The 15,560-nt window shown below is 47.6% G+C and overlaps 1 protein-coding gene across 34 annotated transcripts in view; it reads left to right on the top strand.

Moving 5' to 3' along the window:
- Window positions 1-15,560, top strand: part of LOC121097710 (arylamine N-acetyltransferase, pineal gland isozyme NAT-3-like) — a 37,894-nt gene that overhangs the window by 17,481 nt on the left and 4,853 nt on the right. For 18 of the 34 annotated variants that reach the window (XM_040614921.1, XM_040614926.1, XM_040614928.1 and 15 more), the window contains 3 exons: window positions 7,632-9,725; window positions 10,104-10,230; window positions 12,392-12,503. The gene's annotated coding sequence lies outside the window, so the exon portion shown is untranslated. The other 16 variants (XM_040614929.1, XM_040614905.1, XM_040614917.1 and 13 more) reach the window with 12 other exon arrangements.

Genomic DNA, 15,560 nt, shown 5'->3' with positions numbered 1-15,560 from the left:
TAAATATCTTAAAAGCCAGACCTTAAGTTCAGTGCCTGATGGACAGACACATGAACTAGCAGCAGTTCCTTCGTGGTAGAGGGAACCACCAAAAGCAAAGATGGCTTTTGGTGCTCGGGCACAGCGACGGCACGGGCTGTGCTGCCACCGCGAGAGGCTTCAGCCCCTGCCTGGTAGGATTTGCACGTACAACTTGCTTTGTGCACTGCGTGTTTGAGCACACAGTGGAGGAGGATTCCCACATTTTATGCTGGCACAGGTGTAGGAACTGGGGCGCTGCGATGGGGCTCCAGCGCCCGCGGAGCCTGCGGTGGGCTGCCAGCACCCCACGGGGCTGTGGCTACGTGGCTTTGTGCCTGCGAGGTGAGAGAGAAAGTGGAGCCTTGTGGGATTATGAACACAATTTCTAATCTTTATGCTCCAGATTGTGAATGGCATGGTTACAGGTTAATAATTAACCAGTAAAGGTTAATGAAAATGTATGTGTAAACTGCACTGCTCACTGGAAGCCCTTTGCTTTCCTACAGCTTCACACATTTTGGAGGCAGAGGTATTCCCAGAAATGGCTTTGCTGATTTGTTTGCATGTGGAGCCACTTAGTTCATCTCATTCCCAAATCTTTCCTTGTCCTCTTTACTGCCCAGGTGATGCTGGACAGGATTACCAAGCCGGGGGGATAACTTTAAAGCTAGCAAGGCTGGAGAATTAAATGGGAGTCTGATAAATGCAGTAACAAAAGTAAGTTTTAGCCTGATACCTAGCTGGAGAAACTCCATCATTATGATATCAAACTATTCTCCTGCTATCGAGAGACAAATTAAAAATCGTATCCATGTGTGCAGGTGCTCTGTCTAAATACTCTCAGAGATGACACACGCAGAAGTAGGAGTCTGGGTCACTGTTACCCTTCTCTGAGCTCTGTGTTCAATGGAATAAGTGCACATTTTTATATTATTAATGGTAATTATTTTCTTACGGTCCCCAGTTGCGTATAGAACAGAAAGCCAGTAAAATCCTGGTGACATCTAGTGGCTGCTGGGAATTCGCAGTGGTACTAGAGGTGAGAACAGCTTCACTGGGGACGTATAAGCATGTTGTGCTCAGAGTATTGAGCCTTTCAAGACCAACAGACTTACACAACTTGGACTGAGAGTCCTCCCCATCTTGCTCAATGACAACTGAATCATAGAGTCATAGAATGGTTTGGGTTGGAAGGGACCTTAAAGACCACCCAATCCCACCCCCCTGCCATGGGCAGGGACACCCACCACCAGCCCAGGCTGCCCCCAGCCCCGTCCAGCCTGGCCTGGGACACTGCCAGGGATGGGGCACCCACAGCTGCTCCGGGCAGCCTGGGCCAGCGCCTCGCTGCCCTCACGGGGAAGAACTTCCTCCTAATATCTGATCTAAATTTGCCCACTCTCAGCTTAAATATTGCTGGAATTTCCATGAATAGTGCAGCTGTCCAAGCAGTCCCATCATGCTGTCCTTGCCATCCCCACGTTCCCTGTCATACCCAGCACCTGGGCTGCTTTGGAGAGACCAAAAATAGGTAACATCACCAAAACAGCTTTTTGGCCCCCAAATCCTGCTTCCCTTCAGGACAGCCTCCTGTGTCCCACTGCTCCGCACTCCATGGACGATGCACTCACCAGCACCCACAGACTGGCTGTTTGCTGAAATGTAACATGGGAATGTTAGTTTTCAGATGTCCAGGGAGAGAAATATTGGCCAATTACAGAAATATTTTGAAAATCCAATTGCAAGGGAATTAATATGGCATTACGTGGTAATTAGCAAATACAAAAAGAAATATTCTGTGAAACTGGAAGGTTTGGGGTGGGGTGCTAGAATATACGCTGATTTCATGCCAAGTAGTACTGGTACATAGGTAAGAAACACTGATGTGATTTGAGTTTAAGCGCATATGTTGTGCAGCCTGCAGGAACAGGCTACTGCCAGTATATATCAGAACTACAGAGATAAGTGTGACAGAGGAAATATTTGGAAAAAAAAATGTAGAAGGGAAGCAACATCTGTGTATTGGAGGGCTCTTGGCAGCTGTTTCCCCCAGGGCAGGCTCCGGGAAGGGCTGCCCACCCTGTGAGGCTGAGCACAGATGCCAGGTTGGTCTTTCCCCATCGCTTTCCGCTCTGTGCCTTGCATGGGGAAACACGCTTTGATTTTTCTAGTGATGGACGAGTGAAATTGTGTTTGGGTTCTGCTCAAACGCATCAGCAGTAACGTCTGAGCAACTAATCTGGGGACAGGGCTGGCAGGCGTGGCAGCACTGTATTTGTGGCGGCGTGCTGGCCATATTGCAACATGCAGCCGCAGCCTTTCACTAACTGGGCACTGCCTCATCCAGCCAGTATTCCTCAGATTAAAACATAGAATAAGCACACACACACAAAAAAAGCGCTAGCAGCAGTTAAATGTGTGGAAATAAACAGCTATCGGAGGTGTACCTACGGGCAGGTCGTTCCCACGCACCATCTGCCCCTGGAGCCGCACATCTCCGCGTGCTGCCACGGCTGTGCAGCCAGCCTGGCGGCGGGGTGCTGGCAGCTGGTCTGCTGCTTGCGTGCATCCTGCACTCACGGGTTGCTGGGGCACTTTGCAAGTGAGAACATTTGGGAAATGATAAGGGAAACTGAGGCTTGTGATGATGCGGTTGGCAGGTTTCAGCATGGCCAGGCAATGCAGTATGTGGTCCAGCTAGTAACATTGGGTAGCCCATTACGTGTAATTCATAATGAAATGAGAGTTTTATTTATTATGCATTTGCACAGCAATATGCCTGTAATTACAGCATATATGTACATTATAGCTCAGTACAGAGAAAAGTGAGCCCCTTCCTCCTGCTGGCTGGGGCACAGCACTCACAGCTGCTGCACGCACCTTCCAGCAAGTCAAGACTCAGACCACCAGCACCTTTCTAGCAGGAAAAAGCAAGTTGTCTTCCTTTTAATGAGAACCCAGGTTAGAAGTGATGATTAGGTACCATCCAGGTAGCAGCTAGGATGTGTGGGAACACAGGAAGCCTAGAAATCAAGAAGAGGAAAGGAACCCCCTGAAAGGAGCCAGGCAGCAGCGGTGGGAAGGCAGCACGTCCAAGGCAGCAGCAGAAGACGTGGCTGGAGATGGGTGTCACTGTCCTTCCCCCGGCTCCACACTGCGTGGCAGGGATGGCACCTCCCGAGGGGAACTCGTCTCCTTCCACTGCTGCAAAGCATGTGAAAATTGAAGCTGCTGGAGGTGAGTGATACGCCCTCCCGCACCCAGCATTAGCCTGGTCTCTGCAAGACACTTTGATAAGCGAGATGCTGTTTATGGGGAGTATCATTTCATTCAGGACTGCTTGCATAAAGTGCTAGTCGGAGTGAATTAAGGAGGAAAGATCTGACCATGAATAAAGGCTTTAAGATGGGGGATTCACTTTCGCTTATAAGCATCTGATGTTACTTTTGCATTTAAGTCCAGTTTTTGAGATAGAGTTGAGAGCAAGGAAACCAGCAGCTCCCTGACAGCCCTAACCTCAGGGCTTGTCTGCATGAGGAACTTTACTTGCATTTCTCCTGTAGTCAAAGTATAAGTGAATTAAAATAAATCCAATTATGGCCACATTTTCTCTGATGGAGCGCATCCACACAGGCTCGCCATCTGCTTTAAATAATCTGTGCTATGAATCCACAGCCCAGTATTGTTCAAGTTATTCTTTGGGGTATTTCTGGGTAAACAAAGATTAAATCTGTTTAAAAATATGATTTACAGCAATGTTCATGTAAGGGTGTTCCACATAACTTTAGCCTCGCTTTTGAATATTTTCCCTATAATATTAATCTGTTTTTCAACTGATGAAATGTGTGGTAACTCTTAATATGCAGCACTTTGGACTGGCAATGGTTTAGGCTGGGTTTTGTTGAGAAGGGTCTTGATTGAGTTGAATCGTGTTGAAATAAGTCAATGACCTGGAGAGAGATTCTGTGTGCAGGGAGTTGCCAAAGTATAAATGGGGCTTAAAGTTGTCACACCTGTAACTGAACTGTTTCAGCGCTTTTTATGTATGCACCATCGGGCTCCCAAGTCATTTGTAACCCTTCAAAACAAATAAGAAAACTCATGCAATTCCTGAAGAAGAGTGTGCTATATATATGAAAATAGATCCAGGATGTCATTTTCATGAGTTAGTCGCTTTAGTCCGTTGGTTTCTCTGTCCCTCCTCACCCTTTTTGGCCAGTTAGCTTGGTGGAAGACCTTTCAGGCTGTTCTTGCAGAGGAACCCAGCAAGAGAGCTGGTGGGATTGCAAGGGTCCCTCACAGACATCGGCCCTTGGGGCCATGAGCTTGGCAAGTGGGTGCGTGCCAAACTTGAGGTGCTCCACCCAACGCACCTCAAACCTACCCCTGCCCCAGGCAAAGCACCGGTGACTCCGTATTAGCTTTAACCCAGGACTAATGAGTCTCCAGTGAACAAGGAGATACTTGTGCCTACTTGAGCACTAACCTAACACAGATGTGGTTGTACTAGCAAGGTTCCCAGTCATTTTTCAGGATTAGCAGCATAGCCCTAATGTGTCTAATCTTTAATGTGGCAAATCTTTAAAGCCTCTCTTTATCTTCTGATTTGTGTGTTGCTGTTACGCATCAGGCAAAATGTGGTGCGTCCTGTTGGGTGAGATGTGGAGGAGGGTTTCTAAAGAGAGGACTGTGTTGCTTCAGCTAATTAACAGAACTCAGAGGAAATTTAGGGCTTTTTAGGCTGTGGTTGGCATAGAAGATGAAAGGCGTTTGACCTTATGGGAGCCAACAAAGCTCCTCTGGTGGCTCCACAGGAAAATAAAATGCTTGTCTAGAAGCATTTTTGCTCATTTTGGCTCTTTTTAATGAATCCTGAAGAGAAAGGCTTTTCAAAAGTGAGATGGTGTCAATACTAGAATGTGATTACAGCAGCCAGGATGCTGGGATGTATAGAGGTGGACAGGCCATAATTTGAGTGAGGGTAGCAAGCCAGAATGTGCCTTTCACTTGTGGCGTTACCCCCTGCCCAGACAGCCCACCTCTTGCTACTACTTGCAGGAGTGGCAGGCAACCCATGAGCATTTAAAGACCTGCTGCTGCTGGACTAGACTGCTGCAAAGTGAGTGTGGACTAGTTCAAAGGGAAATTTGTTGTTACAGGCATTGCAATTAGATTCTACCCAGTGCACATCACCCCAGCATCCCTCATTCCGTCACGGCTCCGTGTAATTGCCTCACAGCAGATCTTATTTTCCATGGCTGTGAAGCTCCCTTGGATGTGGCCAGGGTCTGCCATCCACCCCTTGCCACTGCAGGGACATGGAGACAGCTGTGGCCCTCAGTCCTTTCTCCTGGCTCACCAAAAGATGCCAGCAAAGAGCTTTGCTTCCTCTGGCTCAGCTGCCAGCGCTGCCTTGGGAGCACTGCACACTGGATAGCTGATTTGTCTTGAAAGACCTGCTTTTGGCATATTCCCCAGCGGGACCCGGAGTATGGAGTGAAGATATATTCTGCTGATCTGGATAATGGCATTGGACAGAGGCAAATAATTTTTAAGCAGGCTAAATTTTTTTCCACTAATTTCAGTGGTATTTTTTTTTCCAATTAAAAAAAAAGAATTCCCATGTGTGCCTATGCGGGAGTGTGGTCTATAATATTTAAACTGCCATATCCCAGAGGCCGAGTACAATGGAGAAATCAACAATTCAGGAAATAGGGAATGTGGATTTGAGTCGGCCCTGAAGAAATATATTCTGTAAAATCTTTTAGGGCAAGTGAAAGAGGCAAGATACTTCTATAGAGATTTCCGAGTCCTAAAGCCTGTGTGATTAACCGGAGTTGCAGTAGGAATGGGATGATTGGATGAAAAGGATGATGGGAGTGCTCAGATGATGGTGAGGGAATTTGGGCTGTGTGTTTGGGAGAAAAGTGGGGGCATTATTAAAGAACAACAACAAAATTTTAAGGGCCCTTTTGGTCGTTAAAGCTCCAGGGAAATCTGCAGTCCAGGTTTCTGGACTTCCAGATAAGATGGCCTTATAGACGTGCCAGCCCCGACGAACCACAGACAGCCCAGGGCACAGTGTGTCCGCACACACATTTTGCTGTGTGCACAGGCCTGAGGGGTTTAATTACTCAACATCAAATTAGCAGGACTTTGATGTGTTGAGCAGAAACCTGCATGTGTGGCCACGCATCATGTGTACACACACACACAGAGGTGTGAGCGCTTGGCTCCAAAGTTGCATGGTTTTGCATCGTGCACAGCACCACAGACTAACAGTGGACCAAGGCCAGTTCTCCCTTCCCACCCTAGGAAACCCTCTGCCAGCCCAGCAGCTGGGTATTTTTCTGATCACTAGTAAATTCAAAAGGATTTTAAAGCGAGCTCACTGAGCCCAGGAATCACGTTGGTTCAGTAGGGCTGGAGACAGAGTAAAATTACAGTGACATCTAGTGATCATAAATATTTCACCAAGATGCTACCAGTGAAAAAAATAAACCATTTATTGTTAGACAGCGTTTTAAACACATAACACACAACATCAGATCATTAGCTAAGCCTAGGGAATGAGATGGGTTACAAATGAGGGTAGATTAAGTGAATTAAATTGCTGCAGAGATGATACAGAGAAAAGTGCCGGCGCTGGGGAAGGGCTGTGGGCTGTGGGTGGGTTTCTGCAGGGATCTTTGATTGGGTCTGTGTTTCTCCCTGTTTCAGCGGGGTTTGCTGATGGTGCTAAATTGCAGCACATTCCTATAAAAGGAGCTTGATGTTTTGGAGACTGAGAGTAACTACTGAAATGATATGCAGCTTCGAAAGGTACGTGCTGGTCCCCAGGGAGAGCAAAGCAAAATTCCCCCTGTTCTGTGGCAGGAGCGTGTGCTGCTGCAGCAGCTCTGCCTGAGCACCGGGGTACAGAGCACCGAGCACCGACGGCACCGGAGCTGCAGTTCAGGTTTGCACCCTGAATCAAAGCTGGATTTGGGTTTTGCATTTGGCAGCAGTAGGAACTCATGGTTTTGTGATGTTTAGATTGTTTTCTGGTCCAGGTTACAGATTGACCAGTGGTATAGTTGTTGGTTTTTTTTAAAAAAAGGATTTTTTTTCTTCTGGTTTTGCATGTCAGACGGGCAATCTGACTGCAGTCATGCCCGCTTGGTCAGGCTGAGCTTCAATTCTGCTGTCCTGCTGAAGTACCCTGCTGTAGCTGAAGCCTTCGGTGTGGGCAAATGGTGTGTTACTGAGCAAAGGTTTAAGAGAAACTCTTTCTCTGATGAGGATGGGGCAGGGCATTGCCTATTCATGCCTTCATGTGCAAAGTGATGAAAACCGAATCCGCTGGGTTAGCTGGAGTAACACCAGAGAGAGATAACTGATGCAGCTGGTGAATTGATTTTGCAGTTTTAAACTGGGTATCTTTGAGGCCATATAAATATGCAGTCAAATTTTCTTATGATGAAACATTCAGGAGCTGCTTCGATATAAGTTGAGAAGGAAGCTCCCAGCCAATTTCCAAGCCCTTCCCTGGAGTCCCTTGCAGCCAGGCAGGTTTAGTCTCTCAATTATTAGCTGAAAGCAAAATGTATGTTCCCACCATCTGATTTCAGATGCCGCTGGAGAATATGCCTCAGATACATGCATGAGGGGGAGACAGATTCAGGCACATCGGATGCTGTGGCTGCCTCTGACTGCTGTGAGCAATAACAACAGGACGGGAGTTTATCCAAAATGGTAGCAGAAATTAACCACCGGGTTTCTATGATTGGGTAAGCGATTTTCTAGAAAGAAGAAATGTGTGGTGAGACCTCAGGTGCTGCCCTTTAGCAAAGCTTTCGATCCCACACTCTTTGGAAAATTATTAGCTATGCTGGCATAGTCAGGAATTAGAAGAATAATTACAAAGTGGGTAAGGACCTGGCAAGAGAGAGCTGACAGAGGGCTGGTGGTTGCTTTTGGTGAGGTTGCTTAGTGCTTCCTGGGGTAATGAAGGGGACAGGGTTTGCTTGCTGAAGGGTTTACAGACTTGCTTCCTTGCAAGGCTGGGGAGCATCTGGTGCCTCTCAAGAAAGCTGGAAATGGGAGGAAAAAGGGCCGTGCAGCTGCTTTGCTCACCTGGGCAGCCACCGAGTCCTGCTACAGCTTGGAAATTTCCCAAAGGGCTTGCACCAGTGATATTTTAGCAGAAAGCTACCCTGAGTGGAAAGCACTTCCCTCCATCACCTGCCCAGGCTCAGGGTCCCAGTGTCCAGCCCCAGTGACATCGCTGTTATTTGTCAATATTATCCCTGTCTCTGTTTGCTCTGGCCCCGGGGGATGGTGAGCAGCGCTGGGCAGGAGCTGCACTGGAACATGAGGAGGGCTCTGGGCACAAGTGCTTGAGAAAGCAATTAAAAATAACATCAGTGTAAATTGACGTATTTAGCGTTGGGTTTGGTCTCAGTGGGACTCCATGGTGTGCGGCTGAACCGTAGGCTTTTCTCCATGACAGGTCTATTTATTTTAAAACGGGGAGCAGTAGAGATGTGCCTCCAGCCACCTAAAAAGCAGGTGGTTACTTTTCAAGGACTATTTCACCAGAATTTCATACCACAGCTCCTATTAAATAAAGGTTTGGAAAGGCGGATGATAATCTTCAGCATCTGCCTGAGAGGAAACACTGACCTGGATGTAGCATCAATTTGCAACGGTGTGACATGAAAAGACAGTACCACCACCGTTGCATGGAGATTATTTGCCTTTTACCTTACAGGATGAAAATGCACAGGGTTGATGTCACTTGAATCAGGTGCATCATCCCACAGCAAAGGCCATTCGCCAGTTCAGATGATCAAGGATCAAACTGATCCTTGACGGGGCAAAAAAAAATAACGTAGTGGATATCAGCCCTGGGGCAGCACAGCAGGCATGGAGCTGGTTTTTGAGAAAGGGCTGCTTCTTGGCATAGCTCGATTCCTAGAAGACAATTAGATTCAGTAGCTTGAGTTATTTTTTTTACAAGATTCACTCAGTGCCCAGCCCAGCAATGCAGAAGTGGATGCAATTTTAGATCCCACCAGCTATGACAATCTACCTTGTCAACAGCGACTCTTTCCCCACTCTGCTCTCCAGAATAGCGCTCCCTGCACTGACCGTACCTAAAACCTGCTTCCCAGCTTTCAGTCCCTCCCGAAGCCCCGGAGGGCTGCAGTCTTCCTTCCATCCCTCCTCGGTACAGCAGCGTCCGGGCTGCCCGTGGCAAAACCATGGGTGATTTCTCCCAGCCCCATTTGCTCTGCTTCGTGGTCTCTCTTCTCTGCCATACATCTCTCCATGGTGCGCTTTGTGCTGTATGTACCAGCTGTGGGTGCATGGGAAGATGGAAAAAAACAGGTGAAAAGTGTCTTTGCATGCCCACGAGTCCCTGCAGTGCCACTCAGAAGTCACACCAGTGTCCCCCCCACGAGTGTGTAGCAGGGAGGAAAGCCAGGAGCTCCTGGTTGCCACAGTAACCCTTGCTCCACCGCCTTTGGCTTTTACACCGGGAAAAACCTTTCCGTCTGTAAACACCCAGCTCCATGGACATGCCTGACACTGATACTACTTGTGGTGGGGCTATTTATTGCCAAGAAGCAATGGAGAGCCCCGCAAAACCATCATCTTGCCTCTGAATCTTCCCACGACTTCCAGCCTCTCCTCGACACAGCCAGAAGACCCCAGTAAAGGTAAGCCTGGGCACTGTTTCGAACCCAGAGCATCCCTCTTTAACTTTTTTCTTTCTTTTTTTTTTTCTTTTCTTTTTTTTTTTTTCCTGGTTGCACTCCTGAGTCAGCAATGGGGTGAAGGGAATATGTTATCATTGCAAACATATATTTCTGTGCTGCGTGTTAGTGCATTGTAATGAATGTGTTTCCTGAAGGTGCGGTTGGTTTTTTTTTGCAGTTGGTTTTTTTTCCCCCTCTTTGTTGTCGCTGTAACTCCCGTTTCCTACTCTTCACCGAGATAAAAGGTTTCCTTCCCACCTACTCCCCCCCCCAAGAAAAATACCTGACGAATGGGAATGACAGAACTCATGTATTTGCTCGCGCCTTGCATGTTTCCAGGCTGATTGCCTGAATTAGGGCTGATCCAAATTCCCACTGAAGTCCACTGGACTTTTCCCATTGCCTTGTCACTGAAGCAACGGTGTGGTTTTGGAGGAGCTTTTTGGAGGAGTAGGCTCAAAGCCAGGTGAGTGCAAGTAGCATTGCTATGAGGCTTGGGTGGAATAAAGACAATCTAATCCTGCTGAGGATGTGGCTTGGTAGTGTCACAGGTCATAAATGGTGACGGTTGCTGCATTTAGGCACATGTACGAAGATATTTTTTCAGAGCTAATCTATGTGTGTATATATATGTAAATATATAAAATGTCCAGTAATATAAATTACATCACTATATGAAGAATGTTTCAATTATAAAGGCAAAATATTTTCCATTTAGGAAAATTAAGGAATATTTCCCTTTGAGATGTTCTTTCTGTTGCTTCATATCTCAGCTGCAGAAACGTTGCAAGTGTTTCATCAGTACCTCTCTGTTCTCTCAAATGTGAGCTCACCGAAGGCAATTTAGAGGGCTGAGCAAACTCTCATTTCCCCCTCCTCCCCTGTATTCACGCACATATAAAACTCTGCTTTAGTCAGTGTGCCTGTTCTTTAGCCGGGGTTATTTTCCTCTTAAAATATCTTGCAGTATATTGTGTACAGTACGCAGGTTTGAGTACCCAGCCGTTCGTGCCTGACGAAGGCAGAGCCTGTGGACTTGTGAATACTCCTTGTGCAGGCAGGTCACACGTAAAGGGCTGGAATTGCATGTGTGCAAGTCGCAGGCTATTTTATGTTTTTGTTTAGCACCTGTACAGAATTTTTGCAGATGATCAGCTAATTAGTTTGAACGGAATGTCTCATGTTGACTTTTGGACTAGATGAACATAATGTCTTTATTTTCAAATGAGGCCTTTCTGTCCCCGCACAGAAAAACACATTGCCCTGCAATTACCGAGCAGCTACTGGTAATGGTGAGAATGTGGTAAAATTAGGGAGTTAGCAACCGGTCTTTAGCAACTAAGTATTTCCCCATAGACCATCTGCTCTGTTTGCGAGCTCTGCTGTGGATGCCTGTTTTACCCAACTACACCTCTGTACCAGCACTTCAGCCCCAATTTTTTTCAAATTTCCAAATTTTCCCATTTGGAAAATGTCCCAAGTATGCTTTTGACAGCATTATGGACAGCTCTCGTTAGAAAGTGTGAAATGAAGCTGTCTGAGGGTCCAGCCAGCAATGCTGGTGCCCCATTACATATTACACTGTCGTACTTCCCTTCGGCAATGACAGCGTAACATGATGGCAATTATTAACTGGTTAATCATGCGAAAGTGGCACAGCAGCTCTGGGAAGTACTGCATAAAAAGCCAGTAAAATGGAATATATCCCATTTCCAGACAGGACATTGAAATGAAGAGAGAAAGATTAATGCCCTGCATCTCCAAAGGTGCTCTGGGTGCATATTACATGCTGATTTGGGAAGCGCTGGAATATCTTTGCGGCATTGTGTGTGTGTGGTCAGATGCAGAGAGAGGGAGGTAGGTCATGCACATCTTGCAAAGGCACAAGCAAGTGTCTGAGCTCCCTGGGAGGCTGCCGAGAGGCAATCCCTGCTTCCCCCATGGTTTTGGGAAGAGGCCAAGACCCCGCGTCCCCCTGCGGGAGGGGACCGCTCTGCCAAGTGCTGCAGGAAGCAGTGGTGCTGTGTGATAACACCGTGGTTTGAACTTCCAGGAAGGCAGGAAAAAACTCACCATTTGCTGATGTTCAGGGTGGGGACAAATCACACAGGCACCTCCTGCTTGGCAGGAGGGTGCCTGGCCAGGGGCAGCCCCACAGCTGCTGGGGGCGGCTGCAGCCAGAGGTACCCCGGGCTGGGGAGGGAGCCACTGGCTCTGCCCCCCCAGCCCCAGGCAGGAGAGTTGTTTCCTGATCCTGTTCCCACTGAGCTGAATTTCTCGTTTGGAAGCACTTCTATGAGACCCCACTGGTGCTGTCCTACCTCTGGTCTGGTAAGGAGCGTTTTGGGCAGTGCCTGTGAGAATGGGGAAAATGGGATGTGGAAGAAGGCAGTGCGAACTGCAGCTGTCTTGCAGATGTGCATTGCTCCAAACACCCAGCAGGGAGAGGGCTGGGGTCTGCCGGTCCTTTGCAGGAGCTCCCTTCCCTGCCTGGGATGGGGGACCCCCCTCCTTGCTCACCCACACAAGTTGACTTCCCGGTGCTGCCTTATCGCTATGTCCAAGTGCTGCATGAGAAGAATGTGTCCGAGCGTGGCAGAGTGAGTTTTGCTTTATTTTGCTTCCAGAATCAGTGCCTGCATGCCCCAGACCCCGGAGGAGATCCCTGCTGCCTGCTGAACCAGACACTTTAGAAGGAAAAACCAGAGTCTGCGGCCAAGGGAGTGGTGGAGGTACCAGGTAGGCAAGAGGAAAAGTATGTGAGCCTGGGCAGGACAGCATTCCTCTCAGGAAGGAGCTAGCGGGGACAGGGCAAAGCTGGCTAAAGAGCTGCTGCGAAAGCCTGAGTGATTACACAAGGTCTTTGATAAAGAGCTCACTGGCCGCAGCAGCAGCCCCGGGCATGGCGGGCAGTCACATACAGAAAGCTCCCAGGCTGTTGCCCAGGCTGCTGGCTTCTCCTCCAGCCCCTTCTCCAGTTACCAGGACAGGCAGCATTGGGGGCATACATACCGTCTCGCTCTCCTTGTCTTCTTCATCCTCCTCTTCAGTGCTCTCCATCACTCCCCGTCTCCAGATGCCAGTAAAGCTGCTGCTACCAGGGCTCGGAGCCTCGCCAGCCACTTGCCAGCCCAACTCTCTGCTTTCCAGGCTGCAGGACCTTCTCCTCAACATTTTTGTAGTTTGACAACACCACCACTGGCATCTCCAAGAGGTGGCCCATGAGATGGAGACAGTAACAGCACCTTGAGGGTGTGAGTATTGCCTGTGAGATGGAAGACAACTTCTTCCTAAGGTGCACCCCGGAGCCTCACGCCAGGGTGGCAGAAGCAGCTATAGGGTGTCCCCAAGGTGCTGGCACCACATCAACAAGGATCTTGCCCTGACGTGTCCCACCAAAGCTGTCACGATTCGTGGGAAAATAACAGCCAGCTGTATGGGCATGTTTTTCACCAAAGCAGTTACTTAAAATGGTTTTTTGCTTCAAACCTTCTATGAGATAAAGCCATTCATGTAGAAAAGCCGATTGTTCCCCTTGTAATGGAATTTAACTGAATTATGACCACTTACGTGTAAGAGATTTATGCTGAAACCCTCAGGACTGGAAGGCCCTACAGACCAATGTGGTCTCTTTGGTCTGCATTAACACACTTGGAGTTGGCTTGTGTGAAAAACCTCATATGGGCAGCGTAAAGAGAAGCGAAGGAGATCGGTTTTGACCGTCACCAGCCCTCAGAAAGATGCCTCAGGTAGTGGAAACACTAAAAATGAAATCTGGTCTCTTCCTCACCAAGAAAAAGCCAAGCAATGTCCAGCACAGCTACTCCCTTCCTTTGGCTGGGGGGTGGACACCACCAAAGCGGCACGTGATGGATGCTGCAGATACAAAGCTGGAAAGAGATGTAGCCACAGCTATTTGATATCTAGCATTACATAAGGAAGGCAATGAATTTAAAGCATGAGGGAGTTTTGCCATTATGAATATGTTTATAGGCCATGAATATCATTCAACAGTCTAGTATTAGGGCAGCCCACATCCATTAAATTCCCCTTGAAAACGAAAGGCTAGAGCCAGCAAGTGTGTGCAAGGTGTGCAAGGTTTCCTTTTACAGTGACTCATAGCTCAGGAGGACGGGAGAATCTGACCTTGTGTAAGAATTTAGGAATTTATACTGATTCCATTTAAAACATCTCGATTTTTTTATTGCTTTACAAGTTTCTCTTCTCTTCTCCCCACCAAAACCAGATAGGTAAGTAAAATACCATATAGTTTTAAATTAAACATCCAGTTATTATGATATAATATGATATGATATAATATAATAGCATATAATATTATATAACTTGCTTTGTTATACATCCCATCACGGAGGTCATTATAGAGGGGAGCTGTTTAATAGTGAGCAGACACTTGACTATTACCCCAAACAGGGCACCCTATGCTTTTATTCCCCAATGCAAATATTGTAGCATATAAGACTCTTTTAAAGTGGAGAGGGAGGGAAATTTGATGCAGCCTCTCAGGAGAGTTAGGGTGATGGAAGGATTTCAGTAAGAAATTAAATGCCGTCAGCAATTTAAATTTCTAAATAAATAAAAGCAAGTGCAATTACATTGAGGGTTTTCTGGGAAAAGCTCAATCAGCTTCAGCTCCTGCCAAGGTTGGGAAACTGAGTTACAGTGGCCAGGTGGACAGCAATAATCATTTCCAAGGACGTTCTCGTTTGTACCTTGACCCCATGGTCATGCTCCTGGCAACCCAGCCAGCCTGAGCTGCGTTTGCCCTTTGCTGCTTTCGGGGCTGGGTGCGGACACATGACGGCCGCATTACCCGCAGCCACGATAGCAGTTTATTGCCCCACCAAGCTTGAAATTAGCCCCTGGCACAGATCTGAAATGCAAACAGACTCTGGCAAGGTTCCTGGCTCGAGATAAGCCTTTTCTTACCTTTAGTGCTCATTGAATGAGCTTTGTCCTCTGCTGGCCTTGGGCACGCCTGGGGAGGGTGAGAGCTCATGGTTTTCACGGCTTGAGGAGCAAAATGTGCGGGATGGGAAGAAAAAGGAGAGTGATGCAGGAATGTCAGTGTAGGATAGTGAGTTGGGATGAGAATTTGAAAGACGTGGGAAGAAAACGCTCATTATCAGAGCTACATTATAGGGAGAAGACTTGAGAAAAGCTGAGGATCAAAGTACCAGGAGAAATGTGATTTGCTCCTACTTGGTTAGAAGACACTTGTGTTTTAACAGGACCCCAAAGTCAGCTGGAACAGATCCCAAACCACTTCAGATGGTTGCTTGAGGGAGCATGGCAAGTGTCCACTTCTGGCACCACTTGTGGTCCCAAACAACCCTGGGCAAGGAGCACAGCCAGCTCTGCTCGCACATCTCGCTACGACGGATCCATGACCTTATTTCTGGTACAGTTCCCACCAGGACTGCGGGTCTGCCTGCTCGGCTTTTGGCTTCTCTTTGTCAAGCCTGTGGGAAGAGAAGGAATTATTCCACATACAGCAAGATCCACCCAGGAAAATGAACTTTCTTTGTACCAAATTGGATCTGCCCAGAGGAGCTTGACGAGGGCAGGTAATCCATTCCCTTCAGCACCTCTCAGCTTGGGCATCAGGTCCTGCTTGTGGGGTGAAGCACTGGCCACCGTGGGATGACAAAGAACCAAGTTTTGATATGTGCTGTATGAAGCACATATAATGCTGTGTCACGGGCTACAACAGCCACCTTTCTTTGGTCTGATTTATCATCTCTGCTAGTTATTACAATAAATCAGTGTTTGAATGAA

The sequence above is a fragment of the Falco naumanni genome, chromosome 15, assembly GCF_017639655.2.
Source record: "Falco naumanni isolate bFalNau1 chromosome 15, bFalNau1.pat, whole genome shotgun sequence".
Lineage (NCBI taxonomy): Eukaryota > Metazoa > Chordata > Aves > Falconiformes > Falconidae > Falco > Falco naumanni.
This window is presented reverse-complemented; position numbering and strand designations above follow the sequence as displayed.